Source organism: Melanerpes formicivorus, unplaced genomic scaffold (assembly GCF_026170545.1).
Source record: "Melanerpes formicivorus ecotype bairdi unplaced genomic scaffold, bMelFor1.0.p_v2 SCAF_33, whole genome shotgun sequence".
Lineage (NCBI taxonomy): Eukaryota > Metazoa > Chordata > Aves > Piciformes > Picidae > Melanerpes > Melanerpes formicivorus.
The window spans coordinates 270942-288035 of record NW_027142385.1 but is presented as its reverse complement, the minus strand read 5'-3'; the positions used below and the strand labels follow the sequence as shown (position 1 = coordinate 288035).

General features: G+C 44.6%; 1 protein-coding gene across 4 annotated transcripts in view; it reads left to right on the top strand.

Annotated features, from left to right (window-relative positions):
- The first annotated feature begins 1426 nt into the window (after window positions 1-1426).
- Window positions 1427-17094, top strand: part of LOC137449793 (tenascin) — an 85903-nt gene continuing 70235 nt past the window's right edge. For all 4 annotated transcript variants that reach the window (XM_068155634.1, XM_068155633.1, XM_068155631.1 and 1 more), the window contains exon 1: window positions 1427-1586. The gene's annotated coding sequence lies outside the window, so the exon portion shown is untranslated. The remainder of the gene's footprint in view (window positions 1587-17094) is intronic.

Below are 17094 nucleotides of genomic sequence, written 5' to 3'. Positions count from 1 at the left end.
GAAAGTGATGTGTGAGTCCATGGAGCCTGGGAAAGGCCAGCTGGGAGGAGATATGATCATGAAGAAAGATGATCAGAGAGGCACAGGCAATCAGTTTTTAACCTTTTGGGGGCATTCTTGCTCCTGTGTAGGAGCCCATTACTTTCTTACTGTGTTGTCCCTTAAAACTGGTGAGTAGTGTTCTGTGCTTTCATTGTTTTCAGAGGTGTTTGGACTTGTCTTGCTTTACAAATCACCAAACAGAAGAGTGGCTGCATCCTTAACCCTTGAAGATTCACCCAAAGTTAAATGTTAAGCTTCCTTTCTCCCCCTGTGTCACCATCCCGTGTCTCCTCCAAACACCCTAAACAAGTGAAAACCAGCCCCACACTGGGCTGGGGTATAGGCAAGGGAGAGGAAGGTTGTTAGCATCAGGTAGGATTGAGATCAGTGTTCATGAGACTCCTTTAACTGTGATCTTTACTTTTTGTCACAAACCCGAGGTCCAAGGGTAGTTAGAGATAACAAACGCCTCTGAAGAGGTCCCAGATGGACACTCTGTGTGTTACTGATAGCTCTGAGATGGGAAGCAGAGAGAGCTAAATGACTGAGCAACCACAAGCCTCACAAAAGTGGCTGGATCATCTTTACCCACACAGCCACGTAATCGCTCTTTATCAGATCTGAGAAGAAAGGGAATCCCTCCTGAATCATCCTCCTCGGGCTTTTCTCTCCTCTTTGTTGTTTTTGGGCTATCTTTGTACAAAGAATCAGGCCAGGACTCTGCTTACTGGATTTGTCTCCTGATTTCTCCCTGTGCCTCTAGAGAGAGCAGGAGTGTAAAAGTACTCACAGGAGATCACAGCTTGAAATGCCAGGGAATTGCCAGGCTCCCCGTTCGTGTGAATCTCAGTGCTTTCAGTCGACTCCAGGGGAGGGGAGCCGATTTACACTAGCTACACATCAGCCCCACGATGTTCTGTAGGAGTTTCTGGAACTGAAATCCTGCTTGTGGTCCCCCTGATTTTATTTGACTTTGCTACTCTTTGGCAACGTTAAAATAACGGGGATGAGGGGATTAAATCTCCCGATACCGTGCCCTGCTGATGCTGTCAGGAAAATATTCTCCTTTCTGAGTCATTTGCCCTGAGCTGACTTTCTTCTTTTTTAATGGTTCAGGGGTTTCCTTCTTTAGCCATAAATTGCATGCAAATTCTTTGTGTGTGTGTGTGTGTGCGCCTGTGTATGACAGTGTGTGTGTGTGTGTGTGAGTGTGCCTGTGTGTCTTTCAGAAGCGAAGCCAGGGAGAGGCTGTTCCTTTAAAGCAAAACTGAAAAAAAAAATGCCTTCAGGCGTCCTATTACAGTGGAATGAGCCAAGGATCAGGATTTGCAGCTCAGCTATATAAACCCAGCAGAATCTGGCTGATCTGACCAGTTTGCCTTACTGTCAAACGTTTCTGCCTTCCGCGCACAAAATTGGACGTCGCAACTTCTCCGAGTTTTGACAGGACGGCAACGAAGTCAGACGCTGCTAGCTGCCTGGAACATCCTATTTATTTCATGGAGGCTGCTCACAGCAGGATCTAGTCTCTGCCACTCTGCAAGGTAAGTCTGCTGCTTGCCTGAATTCAAAACTCTGGAGCTCTTCTCCCACACGAGTTTGCGATGGAACAGTTGTTCTGTCATGACCCTCCTAGTTATGACCATCAGCCTGAATAGCCAGGGATCAGGTGAGGGAATGTCTTTGAATGGGAGCATGCCTGTCTTCAGTCTGCCTTTATTGTCAGGTGTGATAATAGTGTAAGAAATGTCTCAGTGACACCAACCTGATCCAATGAATGAATGAAGGATGAGTTAGCTGAATGCTGGACACCTACAGAACCGCAGGTAGAATCTGAATTGACAGGAAGAGTGAAAAAGCAGATTTGAGATCTCTTATGGGGTACTGAATGTTTCCCCCATCCTTACCTGGTGTACCAGACTAAATCCACTTCCAGCTCTTCCACCTCCCAGGTAACTCCTCTTCCTGTGCTATTGTGTTGGACTTGGAGAGAATCAGGCCCTTTCCCTTTTTAATTTGCTGTCTGCACACCTATTTGCACCAAAGCCTTTGTCACCTCCCTCCCTGCCCCCACTAGGCTCCAGTTTCTCTTAGGAGTATGGTAACATTAATCTGCAGTGGGGAGCAGAAACACAAAGGAAGATTCAGCTGGTATCTTATTACCAGGACTTCACTGGGAGGATTCTGGGGAGCGGGAGGTTGAAATTCTTCAGCATGGAAAAATGGAGACCCTTGCTTTATGTTGAGTCTTAACTACTTGCTGCCTTGTGCACTGAGATTTTCTGCATGACTGTGTCTGCACTTACCAGTGAGGCTCAAATTGGCTTGAAATACAGAAGCCAAGTGCGAGAAGGTGATCATGCTTAGCCTCATTTAGGAGTAAAGCCCACTGACTCAAAACTCTGAGCTCCATCACCTTTACAGAGTTTTCCCTGCCTGATTTGTTCTCTGGCTACCAGGAGAGAGAGTTTTTGGCTGTTATTCTAACTTTTGAAATACTCTCTGCCCTACTATGCAGGAATAAGTTTGGAATGATGGTGGAGCCCACTCGCCCATTAAAAGATATTTATCACTTTTCCTTCGTGAGCATACTAGAAACCAATGGGTTCATGTGATTCTATGTCCTGGGGAAAGCCTTATTGTCATGCTGTTGTGTTTGGTTTTCTCTCCCAGTTCATTAACTAGTGGGAATTAATTTGGCACACTTCTTGATTAACATTGTGCGTGAGTTTTGTTTTATTATGCTGGGGTTGTGCATTTGCCTTTTAAACCTGTGTGCTGCAGCCCAGGGATGAGGTGGACAGTGGGGGCTAGCAACAGTCCTTTAAATCCCAGGAAGGCTGACAGGAAAATGTTACAATGTCTTTGGGGTTTGGGGGAATTTTTTTGTTCTTGCTGCTCCTGGGAACTCAGGAGCACATGTTTGGTCAAACGAAAGTGTTTAGCCAGAAGAAGAGAATCAGTCTGTCTGAAGTCCACCTTCCCTGGCAGGGACTTTTAAAAGTATTTAGAAGAGTTCTCAGGGTGTTCCCAGCACATCCCCCTTGCAGCTGCTCCACTTCTGCACAACCACTTAGGAGAGGATGTGTCTCTGAATTGAGCAAGGGCCATTAGCAGTTGACAAGGGGCAGAGAAGAGAGATGCTGTACAGGGCACTGCTCTCCCCATTGTCACTGACCCTATCACTGTCACTATCCTCAGCAAATTGCTAGTTGTCTCCCATAGCTTTTGCTCATTAATTTTGTCCTCTGGCTCCTTTCAGCCCAGGGGAAATTCTTTGCAAGTTCCAGTCCTTAATCCTATAACTGCAGTTTTACTTTATCAGTGTTTCCAAGGCTGTAGAAGAGCCAAAGGTTCTGCTGAAAAGCGTGCAGCCTGCAGATTGGAATGGCATGTCTCATTTGGAGAGGAGTCTGGCATTCTGCTAAAGAAATCTCATCCAGGTACATTGTGGTGATGAGAAACAAGCAGCTCCAATCCTCCTGTTGAAATACTGATGTTTAATCAGGCTAGGACTGACAGGGAACACCCCTGAACTCAGGCTGAAGTGCTCCACAAAGTTATGAGTGACTGTCTCAGCTGGAGATGTTTTTTGTTAATGGAAATGTATTCTTCATTTAATTGTTGAGCCCAGCCCTTTAAGCCTGGATCATTTCTCCTCAGTAGTGACTTAACCATCATGTTGTCAGAGCAGTATTTCTGAAGGTGTTTGAAATTCAGATCAGGTGACTTATTTGTCATGTTACTGCTTTTAATAAAATACCTTTAAAAAGCCAAAGACTATTCACAAAATGAAGATGCTCTGCTGTAAAGAGACTGTCAAAGTTTGATCTTGAGCATTGTTTCACTTTTTGATAAGAAAATGAGCCCAGATGGCAGAGTCTCTGCTTCTGGGGCTTTTTTATCCTTTTCAAGAGTGAGGCAGAACTGAGAAGCCAGTGTGATTTGAGACAGTGATGTTGCTTGGGAGCCAGAGCTTTAACCCTTTCTGCCCTTCTGGTAAAACCATTTGAAATCCTAGACCTGCTTGTGCGGTTCTCTGCCATTTTCCTTGTACAACACAACTGTATATCTGCTCACCTGGCTTGGCAGGCTGTCCTCAGAGCTTCGAGTGGTGCTAAGTGGCCATGCAGTAGACTGGATTGTGTAAGAGTTGTCTGGTGTAACTGGATGTCCTGTCCTGGCAAATCTGTAGGGGAGAAAGTGTTCAGTGGGCTGTTTCCATTAGTGAACCCTGCTGTCTGTCTAGGTTGAATATTACATTTGGCAGTAAGTGTAAATGCAGAGGGTGGTGTCTGCTTCTTTTTCAGCTACACATCTACCTGTCCTAGCTTTGTGCCATACACTGAAACATGAGAAATTCAGAGTGGTTAAAAATTGCTCTAATTTGAAGCCTGTCACTTGATATATTTGTTCTTGGACCCGTGCCATCACAGTCTGCTAAGCTGAAGAGCCATTGACAGCTTCAAAGTCCGGTGTCTCTTAAAGCTGTAGCCTTAGGAATAGATGATTTACAGCACTGGAAAGTTAGAGACCTCAGCCTTCCAAGAATATATAAAGGCCATTTGTTTTGAACTGTGGCAGTTGGAGACTTTGATTGTCCTCTGATTTACCAACATGCATTTTCTTAGACTCAGTTTCTGGTGTGACTTTAGCACACCCTTCTCAAGCTTGTCTCTGTTACCAAAACCCATGCTCCTAAACTGCAGAAGTCTGAGAGTACTGCGAAATGTAGCAGCTACCTTTAGTAGCTTAAAAGAAGCTGCTGATGCAATATTGCAGGGAAAAAAAATGTTGTTACTGGAGAAGGAGACTAAAGAAGATCACAATCAGAGTGAATTCATCATCACCCAGGCTTAGAAATAGGCAAAGCTACTGCAAGTAATTGGAGGACTAGGAGCTGGTGAGTTCTTGATAGGAAACATCATAACCTGAGGTCAAGAGCTGAACAACAAGGGATGGGTACAGACCACTTCTGAGTTTATAAGGTGTAATTTAATTCATTAACCAACCTGCTATCAAAGTGGACATGCTGTCCATAGCTTCTATTGATTTTGTGTAGGAGCTGAGCAGAAGTTGATGATGTTGTTACTGTTGCTACAGCATTTGAGGTCCTCTTTGTATTAGAAAGAGTGAATAGACATAATAATTGATGCTCTGGGACACAAAGAACTTACAATTGCTATTATTAGCTGTTCAGAAAGGTTCTCTGTGTAGTGAAGAGGAAAAAAAGAAGGAAGACGGCAGTTCTTTGAGAAACAGGAGTGCTGGAAAGAAGGAACGTGAGCAACCCTGAGACGCAGTCTTGAGTTGTCTCAGTTTCCTCTCATCCTCTGGGGTTTACACAAGTGTGAAACTTCTCCTTACTGTCCACTCGTGCATTTGACCTTCTGTCCATTCTGAGCTGGAGTTAAATGCCTTCCACATGTGGGAAAAGTTAAAAACTGGGCATGCCTCCAGCTAGTGAAATCGTTCAATGCATGATGTAACCAAACCGTGTGGAATGGGCAGACTGGGGAGGAGGAGTCAGCATGGGATTCTGCCTGACAAGAGATGTCTCTTGATCCATCAGAAAGCATTCAAGCATTGAAGGAAGGGATATAATAGGGATTCTGTTGCTGAAAGAACAACATTTTCATAACTTTGTGCCTGTTTTTCACATTGGCTGGAATGGTCTCTGTGCCTCTGTAAGTACACATGGCCTTAATGTGATATTTTACTGGATTTCTATCGGAATCATTTCTCTCTCTCCTATGTACTGCACATCCTGTTGCTGCCAAAACAACAAAGACACCCTATGGCTTCAGTGAGTATATCTGGATGTAGGCTTTAAAGAATACTAGTTAATATACATCACATCCTCAAAAAATCTCAAGTGTGAGATTTTCCTGCTCAGGCTGCAGAGTCAATGAGAATAACTCTCCTTTTATGTGGTGGTGGGGTGGTTTTTTTTGGCTTATGCATGAGTCAGTCATCAAAGATAAATTCATCATCAGTTGATCTTGTTGCAAGAATTCTCTCTAAATTCACATGCTTAATTGTCTTGCCACTGTAGTTTTAATTAAAGTGAGGTGGGATGTTGCCAAGTGTTCAGCACTTCCAAGTAGAGAGTCCCTGTGTACGAAAAGCCTGTGGCATTTTGTATTCTTTGGGTAGCGGAGAACAACGTTGCCAAGTTTGCATTCAGTCATCCATCACATATTAGCCTACTGGAGGTCCATTCTTCCCTAGCAATAGGGGAGCTCTGCTTCCTACTTAGAAAGATTACTCACACAGAAAGCTCTTTCCCCATAACCAGAACCACTCTGGGAAGAGAAAGGGAGCTTTCTTTGATTCATAGAAGTGCTCCATTTCCAGACTCCTGACAAAAATGATATTGTTTCATGCTCAGAAAACATATTCTTTTTAGTAACTGAGTAGAAAGTTACAGGGTGGTAGAACAGAAATCTTTAAGGCAGCTTTTAAAAACAATTGCTTGAATCACTGGCACAACAAAGGTCTATTGTAGTAGTCTGCTTCTTCCCAGTACCAGGCTGTAGCATTGACTGTATGTGGCAGATGCTGCCCAAAATCACACACACAGAATCATAGAACCACCAAGGTTGGAAGAGACCTCAAAGATCATCAAGTCCAACTTGTCACCACAGACCTCATGGCACCAAGCGCCACGTCCAACCCCCTCTTGAACACCTCCAGGGATGGTGACTCCACCACCTCCCTGGGCATCACATTCCAATGGCTAATGACTCTCTCAGTGAGGAACTTTCTCCTCACCTTCAGGCTAAACTTCCCCTGTCACAGCTTGAGTCTGTGTCCTCTTGTTCTGGTGCTGGTTGCCGGGGAGAAGAGACCAACCCCCTCCTGGCTACAACCACCCTTCAGAGGAGCCTGAATTTGGGTGCCTGGGGAAATTCCACTGTAATGATTTTGCTTCAGCTAAGTGCTTCAGCATTATGCTCATCACAATTTGCCCCAGAACATGATAAACCTAAAATTACTCACACTGATTTTCTTATGGGATTAAGATAGTCGCCATAATGTTAATCTAAAGTGGCTTGATTCCTCTCTAAATTTAGGCTCTTTCACACCATTTTGGTGGCACAAAGCTAAAAAGAGGTGTAGATCTTTTTGGAAGCATTCAAGAAAATTGTGAGATTGCTTCCCTGTGTGCCCATCAGAGCTGGCTCAAAAGATATTTCCATCCTTAAGATACTCCTGATGGAAAGAGAACTGAAAGAAAAGACTAATTTCCAAGAAAGTTCACTTTTCATTCACAAAAAAATCTCCCAAAACACAACAACAACAAATAGAATCATAGAATCAATAAGGTTGGAAAATACCTCAAAGATCATCAAGTCCAACTTGATCAACTAAAAATCAAACTAACTAGAAACAGCTTTATGTCAGTTTTGTGCTTGTCTCAAAGGCAGTATGCAGGGCTAGCAGGTGAGAGAGCCAACTATGAGCTGAACACTCTCATGGCTGTGGTTGTCTGCCTCTGTGGTTTGATGACAACCCTTTATTTGGACAGGAAAGGTTTGCTTTTGGTGTGTATTGTATACTTCAGCACAAGACCTTAGTGGTTATCTTCCTTCTTGGCCCAGCACGGTCTCATTTAGTCAGAAGACCATTTGTTAGGCTTTCAAAAGCAGCTCAGTGTCCACTTTGCACTGGTTCTTTGTTCTCACTGGTTCTTTTGGAAAGCCAGCCTCTTTCTGGATCTGCTGAATCCTCCTAAATAGTTCCTCTGTGCTGTGTGACAAAGGTCTATGCCAAGAAAGATATAAAGGTAGCTTGTGATGTGTAGGCAATCCATTCCTCTTAGTGAGACACAGTGTAATGCATATTTTTCCTTTACTTGTGGCTTGTACTTCCCTTCTGCACTGCTTGTACTACAGTAATTCAAGTCTGACTCAGAATGAATGCTGCACTCTGTGGCCTACAAGGCAAATGAGAACAGGATGCGTATTAAGGGAAAGGGTCTCAGATAATTTTTCTTATTGAAGTATTTCGGCAATGTAAATAGTTTCCAGGGGAAAAAAAAATGCTGGCATTTCCCATGCTGAGCACTCCTTATGAATGTCCTATCTATTTTTCCAGTTTGGTGGCCAAGTGTAGTGTTTATAAGAGGATATACCATCTACAAGCCAGGGAGTTTGTGTTGCCACTGCCAAGTGTTAATTAGGATGAAGACTTAGGCACTTCACAGGTTAGCAAGTCAATCACAGCCAGCCAGCACTGCCAGTGCTGCAGTTCCAGCTTTGATGGAAAGAACACAGGGCCTAGAGAAAGCACTGTTGTTGAATGCATTAACAGCATTTGTGCTTTATTTGTCATTCTCAGGTCGTTATTTCATATACTGTTTATTTTCCTTAGCAGTAGCAGACTGAGGTTTGGCAGGGCTGCTGGAAGGAACCAGGAAATATGCTTTACTGCCATGTGTGCCAGTGTCCCCATCACTGGGCATGGTGCTTAGGCTCTTGCATCTCTGAAAACTCAGTCACTGTTCCATCTGCCTTCTCAAAACCCCCCTGTGTTGTAATGCCACGTTGGTGCTGAGAAATTGTTTTGGACACAGAGTCCATGTGCTTTGATTTGCTTGAGATTCCTCTAGATCTGTGCTGTTATGTTTCCACACTACTCCTGGTCCCACTGGCACTATTCAAATGGGTGAAGTCTCAGGTGTAAGAGAAAGGAACCAATCCTGAATGGTGTGCTCTTCAGGTTGTGGCCTGACTTTCTGTGGTACTGTTTATGTCACTCTTTATGTCACACTCTTATGTCACTGTTTATGTGCAGGAACCCCTGAACTACTTCTGTGTGTATACATGAAACTCAGACTTGCTGGAAGAAAAGTGCACATACTCTACATCCTGCAGTCCTGTATCCTAATTTCCCTATTAATATGCAATGCTACACTGACAAATAAAATAACAATTTGAGTCTAGAGTGTCTAACTTCAGTGATTTCACCAGAGGAGAGCATTTTCTGCTAACCTGGGCAATTATGATGTGTCTATGATGTGGGGTCTTCAGTATGCACACAGTGTAGCTGCCTGACACTGTCTTAACTGGATAGTAGAGAAATGTCCTTTTTTTCTTGCAGGGAGATGCTGTGGCCTGATCTGATTTGGTTTGTGTTCAAATAGGTCAGGAGTGCTGCTCGTGGAGTAACGTGTGGGGATCAAACTGGGCTGACAGAGAGGAAATTAGACTCCACCCAGCATATTCCATGCCCAGAGTGGCGCTTCATTGTCTGCATTATTCCTCGCCTGCTTCACTTCAGTTTGCATTTCTGAGGGGATGGTTTTCCCCTATGCAGAGCTCGGAGGCTGCCAGCCAAATTCTCATGTGACACAATTGCATTGATTTCACTGGAGATCTGTTGCTGGATAATTGAGCCCCACATCCCTTCTTTTATCCCGTGGCTTCAAATTACCGTCAGCTAAGACTTTAGCACAGACAAGTCTCAAGTCACTGTGGGTTAAGAGAACGAGGTCAGAGCGTTGTTGGTGGAGGTCTCTCAAGTCTCCCATTAGTGTAACAGTGCCCAATTTGTTGACATCTGAAGCAGCAGTGCAGTTTTTTGTCTGAGTTCAGTCACCATTGCCACTAATCACTTGCCCAGGGCTGTGTAGAAGGCTGTATTTTCCATTACACTACAGAAGTGCTTCTGCTTTACATCAGAGCAGGGAGAAACCATCCTCAGCCTGGACTTCTTCGAAGCCTTCTCCTCTCTTTTTCCAAATGCCTTGCATTTGGTTTGTTTCATAGTTTGTCATTTTTTCCCCTTTCTTTTTTTTTCTTGCCAAGCCATAGTTGATTTCTCTCCATCTTCTCTCTTCGTTACATATTTTCTTCTACCAAGAGTTTGCTGCCCTACCCTGGGCTGCCAAAGATGCAAATTCTTGATGCTACCACATCTGACAGAACTAGGCCAAGCAGATATCTAGCCTGGGGGCTATTACTGGAAGTCAGATTTCAAGGAACGATTTCTGCGGCCCTTGTGAGTTAGAAAAATGTGCACACTGCTGCACGTTTCAGATGCTAGTACCAAGGACAGAGGAGCTCCGGCGGGGAGGAAAAGCTGCCCGAGCGAACTCGCAGTCGGTTTGAAAACAGGGGAAGGGCTACCCGCGGTTGTTCCCTGCTTCTTTTCAGATGGCAGCCAAAGTTGTTCCAAACCCAAGTAATAATATTTCTGATCGACAGGGTAGAGCAGGCTGAGCTCTGAGATGGTTTGTAGAGATGTCATTTTCCAGTGCTGGGAGAAGAATGTGGTTAAATAAGAGGGAAATTACGAACTGCATGCAGATAACCACAATGAATTCTGACAGCGTGTCGCTGCCTGCTGACCGATGTAATCTATGGCAATTCATACCGCTCGTACTCTTGGTGTTACTCCAGACCAATATAAATGTAAATCATTTGTGTTCTTAGTTACAGCAAAGTCATTAAACCAGGAAAAAAAAATCACATTACCTGCCTCTGCACGTGACAGTCCTACAGCTAGGGTCACTTTAAATATGGAGAAATGTGATGTAGGCTCTATGGAGGAGAAGTTTGGTTAACCTCTTCTGTCTAACCTTCAGGAGAAGCTTAAAAAGCAGCTTCACCAGGGGTGGTGTACCAAGCAATGGTGTCTCAGAGTGCTTAGCCTGTTCATAGGGCTTGAACACAAGGGAGCTGGGATTGTTTAGCCTGGAGAAGAGGAGGCTCAGGGGTGACCTCATTGCCCTCTACAACTACCTGAAAGGTGGCTGTAGCCGGGAAGGGGTTGGTCTCTTCTCCCAGGCAACCAGCACCAGAACAAGGGGACACAGTCTCAAGCTGCGCCAGGGGAGGTTTAGACTCGAGGTGAGGAGGAAGTTCTTCACCGAGCGAGTCATGTGTCATTGGAACGGGCTGCCCAGGGAGGTGGTGGAGTCACCATCCCTGGAGGTGTTCAAGAGGGGATTGGACGTGGCACTTGGTGCCATGGTCTAGTCATGGGGTCTGTGTTGATAGGTTGGACTCGATGATCCTCGAGGTCATTTCCAACCTTAGTTATACTGTGATAGTGTGATACTTCTACACCATGGGAGTATCTGTTTAATGTGTCAGTGACTTGAGGTTCTTGTAAGTACAAAGATTCTATTTTCCGCTGCATAGTTTCCCCCAGTAGTTTTGGTACATGTATTAATCTGGCATCAGTGCTCTGTAGCAGATCACCTGTTTGTTCACCCATTCATGTCATATTTATTGAGGATTTTGGTAATTCATTTCCTACCTCTCACTGTCTGTTGAAAAACTGATGTGTGAGGTCTCAGTTGTGAATTTTTGAGACAAAGGAGACTGTCCAGGCTCCTGGCTCCAGAACTGGCTGCTCCTTTGTTCTGAAATGCTTGCTTAGAGTGCAAGGAGTGGGAAGAAAGTCCTGAACCTTTGCTTTTCCTGTCTCACCACAAAACCATCTAGAACTTTGTGAAATGGGCTCTGGAAAACCTATAGGTGGTTTTGGAAGCAACACTGTGGAGAAGGGTCTGGAAATGAAGCAGAGCTTTGTGTGTGGAGTGATCGTGAGTTGCTGTGATTCATGCGAGACAGCACACAAACCTCATAGCTTGAGCCTGCATCAGCAAAGCCCTCGGAATAATTCAAAGCAAAGCCTCTAGTGTCTACCCAGAAAATAATGAGCTCCTGACAAAGTGTAACTTGGCAAAGAAACTTTCCAAAGACAAGTTTAGAAACCCATAGATCTTTTCCAGCTCTGCATCTTTGCTATGAGGAGGGAAAAACCAAAAGACTGAGCAAATGCTTTTGCTATTAGGAAAGGTTTATTAAAAGGTACAGAGCGTCCTTAGGAGGCAAGAGAGATTTCTGCTGTCAGGGTATGCACAGAAGTTGCTTTGGCTGTGAAAGGAATTATGTTTTTTCTGTTGGAAAAGGCACTGCTCAAGGCTTCAGTGTCTGTGACAGCTCTGCTGTGGACCTGCTTCTGTTCCACATTTAGCAGTCCAGGGTTTTACATGCCTCTTCAGACACCGGTGGGTAAAACTTATTTCTGTGCTGCAAATGCAGTTTCAGTGGGAAACTAAGCAAAAGGAAGGTACAAACACCTCCCTTCTGCTTTCCATGGAGTGCTTCTGAGATGACCCATTTCTAGAATCCTGCTTCTGTTTTTAGAACAGTGACAGGTTTGGGGTGTTTTCTGAATCCATTGTCTTTGTTGCAGTTCACATCACTGATGTGTGGCCTGCTGTTTCTAATCCAGTTTTTCTCTGCAATGTATTTACTAGAGACTTTTTTCTTCCAGTGCTGAAAGCTACAATAAATACAGAGATTGCCTTGCAAATGGGAGGTAAAAAAAATATATTTAGCAGATTCATAATCTTGTCTGTACTTTTTTTTCCTCTCTCTCTTTCTCTCTAGTCTGTAGCAAATTGCTCTACTTGGCTGCTGGCTGTGCACCCTGCCATGAGCCTGAATGCAGCTCAAAAGCACCCCACTGACCTGCTTGTTTTGTTCCTCATTTCTGAGTTCCCATTTCCAGAACTTGATGCTCAAGTGTCTGAGCCCACAACAAAAAGAAAATGTTCCAAGGACAGACCGAATTCCCTGTTGAGTTCTGCCTCATCTCAGTCACTGGGAGCTAGACCACATGGACTTGGTGCCAGGGTTTAGTCATGAGGTCTGCGGTGACAGGTTGGACTTGATGATCTTTGAGGTCTCTTCCAACCTTGGTGATTCTGTGATTCTGTTCTCCCATAGTTACCTCTTCTAAGTCTGTTTCTCTCTTTTAGTTTGTGTGTAACACATTTGAATCAGTTGCCCTACAAAATAAGTAGTTTCTTATAATTTGTATAAAGCTCCTCCTGTGGTTTGAGCTGGATGTAGTATTCTTCTGTGCTTCCTGTCTGGAGGCATGAATCACTTCAGCTGTGCAACAGCAAGAAGAGGTTGCCACACAGTAGTGGATGCAGCTCTTCCTGGGGGCAGATTTGCGTGTTAGGGGTGTGTGTGAATGCCTCCTCTGATTGCCTAAATCATCTGGAGACTGCTGCAAATGAAAGGAGATGAAAGGCCATGCTGCAGATAGAAGATAATTAGCTGGACCTATGCATTCTGTCAGCTGCAGAGGCTTCTCAAATTCTCTGGTGTCTTTCTCTGTGGGTTTTGTTCACCATATAATTTATTTCCATGGATTCATTTTCTTATTCTGGTAACTGGCTTGGCACATCCTGTATGTGGGCTTCAGAATGCCTTTTTTCTATTGTTACCCTAGAATTTCAAGTTGCCATATCTCTATCTATAGATTTGCTTCTCATCTCTGGTCAGAATGTCTTCTTCAGGGCAAAATACACTTCCCTGTCTGGGATCCTTTTTCTCTCTCACATTGCAGGGGATAACACTCCCATTCTTTCCTTTGTACTTATGTATTTTCTGGCAGTTTTATAGCACTCTTCAGGCAGATGTTTAGTTATGGAAATGAGGATTTGACAAAACCTTTCCTGTGAAGTCCTTGGAATGCTTAATTCACTGAGACATACATTCCCCCTGTGAGGTTTTATCAGTGGATAAACTGAGACACACAAGGTGGTGTATGAAACAATTTCTGTGCAGGATGCCTGAGTTTCAGTCCTCAGTTCTAACCATGAGACCACACTATTAATCCCAAGGTTGTGAGCACTTTCTGTGATGAGAGTTCGTGGTTCTGTAGGAACTCCTCACATCCAGCCCTGACAAGCCAGCTCCACTTAGCTTTGTTTCTCTTGTTATGGCTCAGAGGACTCAGAGCTGGCAATCTCTTGGCTGGGAAGATTTTGTCTCACGGAACTACAGTTGAGATGTAGTTTTTTCCATGCCTGGAGAATCCATTCAGAGGGAGACTTGCTCATTTCTCACTTTGCAATGATACTGCAAAGTAACAGTCTATGCCTCACCATTCCATTGAACTGTAACTCCCAGGTGCACACACTCTTTGGCTGCCCTGTTCATCTCAAACTCTATTTCCATTTTGATTTTCCCATCAGTCAGCAGTCGGCTCCCTAGTAAGTCCCTCTGGCAGTTCTCTTGAAGGAGAGTCTCTACTCCCCAGAATGATCCATCCTCACAGCATCACAGCCAGCAGGAGCAGGGAAGTCATTGTGCCCCTGTACTCAGCACTGGTTAGGCCACACCTTGAGTCCTGTGTCCAGTTCTGGGCCCCTCAATTTCAGAAGGACATTGAGACACTTGAATGTGTCCAGAGAAGGGCAACAAGGCTGGGGAGAGGCCTTGAGCATAAGCCCTACGAGGAGAGGCTGAGGGAGCTGAGATTGCTTAGCCTGGAGAAGAGGAGGCTCAGGGGAGACCTTCTTGCTCTCTCCAACTCCCTGAAGGGAGGTTGTAGCCAGGAGGGGGTTGGTCTCTTCTCCCAGGCAACCAGCATCAGAACAAGAGGACACAGTCTCAAGCTGCACCAAGGGAAGTTTAGGCTGGAGGTGAAGAGAAAGTTCTTCCCAGAGAGAGTTGTTAGCTATTGGAATGTGCTGCCCAAGGAGTTGGTGGAGTCCCCATCCCTGGAGGTGTTCAAGAAGGGATTGGATGTGGCACTGGAAGCCATAGTTTAGTAGTTCATGAGGTCTGTGGTGACAGGTTGGAATTGACCATCTTTGAGGTCTCTTCCAACCTTATTGATTCTGTGATTCTATGGTCACAAGCCAAGGCTCTACAGCAGAGCAGAATTGAGCTGCATGCTCCTTTGTCCTGCCATTTTCTTCCACATGTCCTTACAGGACAAACCCACAAGACACTTGCTCCTTTTTTTATGCTGCCTGAGTAGCAGGACCCAAATCACACCCATGTACAAGCCATTGTTGTGTCAGCTGAAACATGGCTTGTCAAAAGTTAATTGCTCCAAATGAACATTTGGTTGTCTTCTGCAGCTCAGCAGTCAGAGTTTTACCTCTTCCGATCATAAAGGGAACAACCCTACTTTGTAAAACTAGGTGAAACTTGTGAAATTAGGTTTATTGCATTTTAAAGAGGCAGTGTTTGAATTTCCTAGGCTGTGCCCCTCCAAGGCAGGAAAAGGTAGCAAGGTAAACCCTGTGAGAACATTTCTTCAGTCAACCTACTGCATTATTCCTGCTTCATCCCCTTTAACTCATTCAGCAGCACCCTTTTGAAGTGATCTTATCCTTATTTTGCCTCAAAGGAAAATGGTACATTAAAAGAAGTCATACAGAGAGATATTTTTAGCTGCTGTGAATCCCTGGAGTCCCACAGGTCAGATTCACCAGCTGGTCTGACATATTTTGTAGGAAAAGAGAAAGTGGAGTTAGCTGATGCACCAGAACAGCACAAGCAAATGACACAACTGAGAGATCTTAGTCTCTCTCTCCTTTGCAGTCCCTCCCTGCTCCCTCCCCAGCTCTTCTTTCTTCTCTTTCCACAGGCTTTCAAGCTGTTTGCTTCATGTTTGAGCCAAAATGGTTTCCAGCCAAACATGCTGGGGGGTGTGTGTGGAGTGCTATTTAACCATAATTACTATGCTTTTCTGTGTAATAAGCAGAACTTGCTCTGCAAACAGAAGAATCAGTGCTCTCGAAGATGGTAAGAAGTAATCATCAAGTCAGTACTAGAACAAGAGGACACAGTCTCAGGCTGCGCCAGGGGAGGTTCAGGCTGGAGGTCAGGAGGAAGTTTTACACAGAGAGAGTGATTGTCCATTGGAATGGACTGCCCAGGGAAGTGGTGGAGTCACCATTGCTGGAGGTGTTCAAGAGGAGACTTGACAGGGTGCTTGGTTGCATGGTTTAGTTGGTTGGGTGGTGTTGGATGATAAGTTGGATGCAATGATCTTGAAGGTCTCTTCCAACCTGGTCTGGTCTGGTCTGGTCTATTCTATTCTATTCTATTCTATTCTATTCTATTCTATTCTATTCTATTCTATTCTATTCTATTCTATTCTATCAGTCAAAAGCTCTTTGGCTCTTGGACCACTATTTTGGAAGGGTTTTATTACCTGAATGTTCAGTTTGATGTCTAATGATGTTTTGAAAAGCACTGGCATGTTTTCCTTCCCCACAGGCACATCTCTGCATCTTTGGAGGTCACAGGATCACAGGGTGTTAGGGATTGGAAGGGACCTCTGGAGATCAAGTCCGGCCCCCTGCCAGAGCAGGACCAAAGAATCCAGCACAGGCTGCACAGGATCACATCCAGGCAGGGCTTGAAAGTCTCCAGAGAAGGAGACTCCACAACCTCTCTGGGACCCTTGCAGTAAAGAAATTCTTCCTCATGTTGAGGTGGAACTTCCTGTGCTGTAGTTTACATCCATTGCCCCTTGTCCTATCACAGGGCATGAGAAAAGGCTGTCCCTCCCTTCCTGACACCCAGCCCACCGATATTTATAGGCATTTATTAGACCCCTTCTCAGTCTTCTCATGTCCAGACTAAAAAGCCCCAGGTCTCCCAGCCTTTCCTCCTAAGGCAGTGCTCCAGTCCCTTAGTCATCCTTGTAGCCCTCCATTGTTAATTCTCTTTTCCCCCTGTCCTGAGATGAAGGAGAGATGAGCACTGCAGTTCCACTTTCCAAGGAGCAATTGAAATCCAGGCTGCTGTGTGCTTTATTGGAAAGCAGAGGCTGAACTGAGCTGCTTATTCTTTCAAAAGGCCATTTTGTTCAAAACAAGCCATGGCAATAAAATTACTGCTTTCAAAGATTTCCTCAGAAAGGTTTTTCAGGGTAGGATTGGGGGGGGGGGTGGGGTGGGGGAGGGAATGAAGCCAATTCCTGAAATGCTGCTGACTGCATTTCAGTTTTCTTCTTGCTGAGTTCTCAGAATTGAATGAAAAATGGCATCTTTCAGTGGAAAAAGTATGTGTTGAGAGAAACTTCCAACCAGTTGTACCTGTTACTTTGTCACCGCTTGTTCACAGCTCTTTTATGGCGCTCTTTATATAGAGCCAACTTTTATGTGCCTGGTTGGTTGCTCAGGCATCCAATGGAGAGGACAGGGAAATTCTGGATGAAAAAATCCACACTGAGAGAAAAGGAATTCTTGTTTTTTCCCCCCCTCTGTTGTAG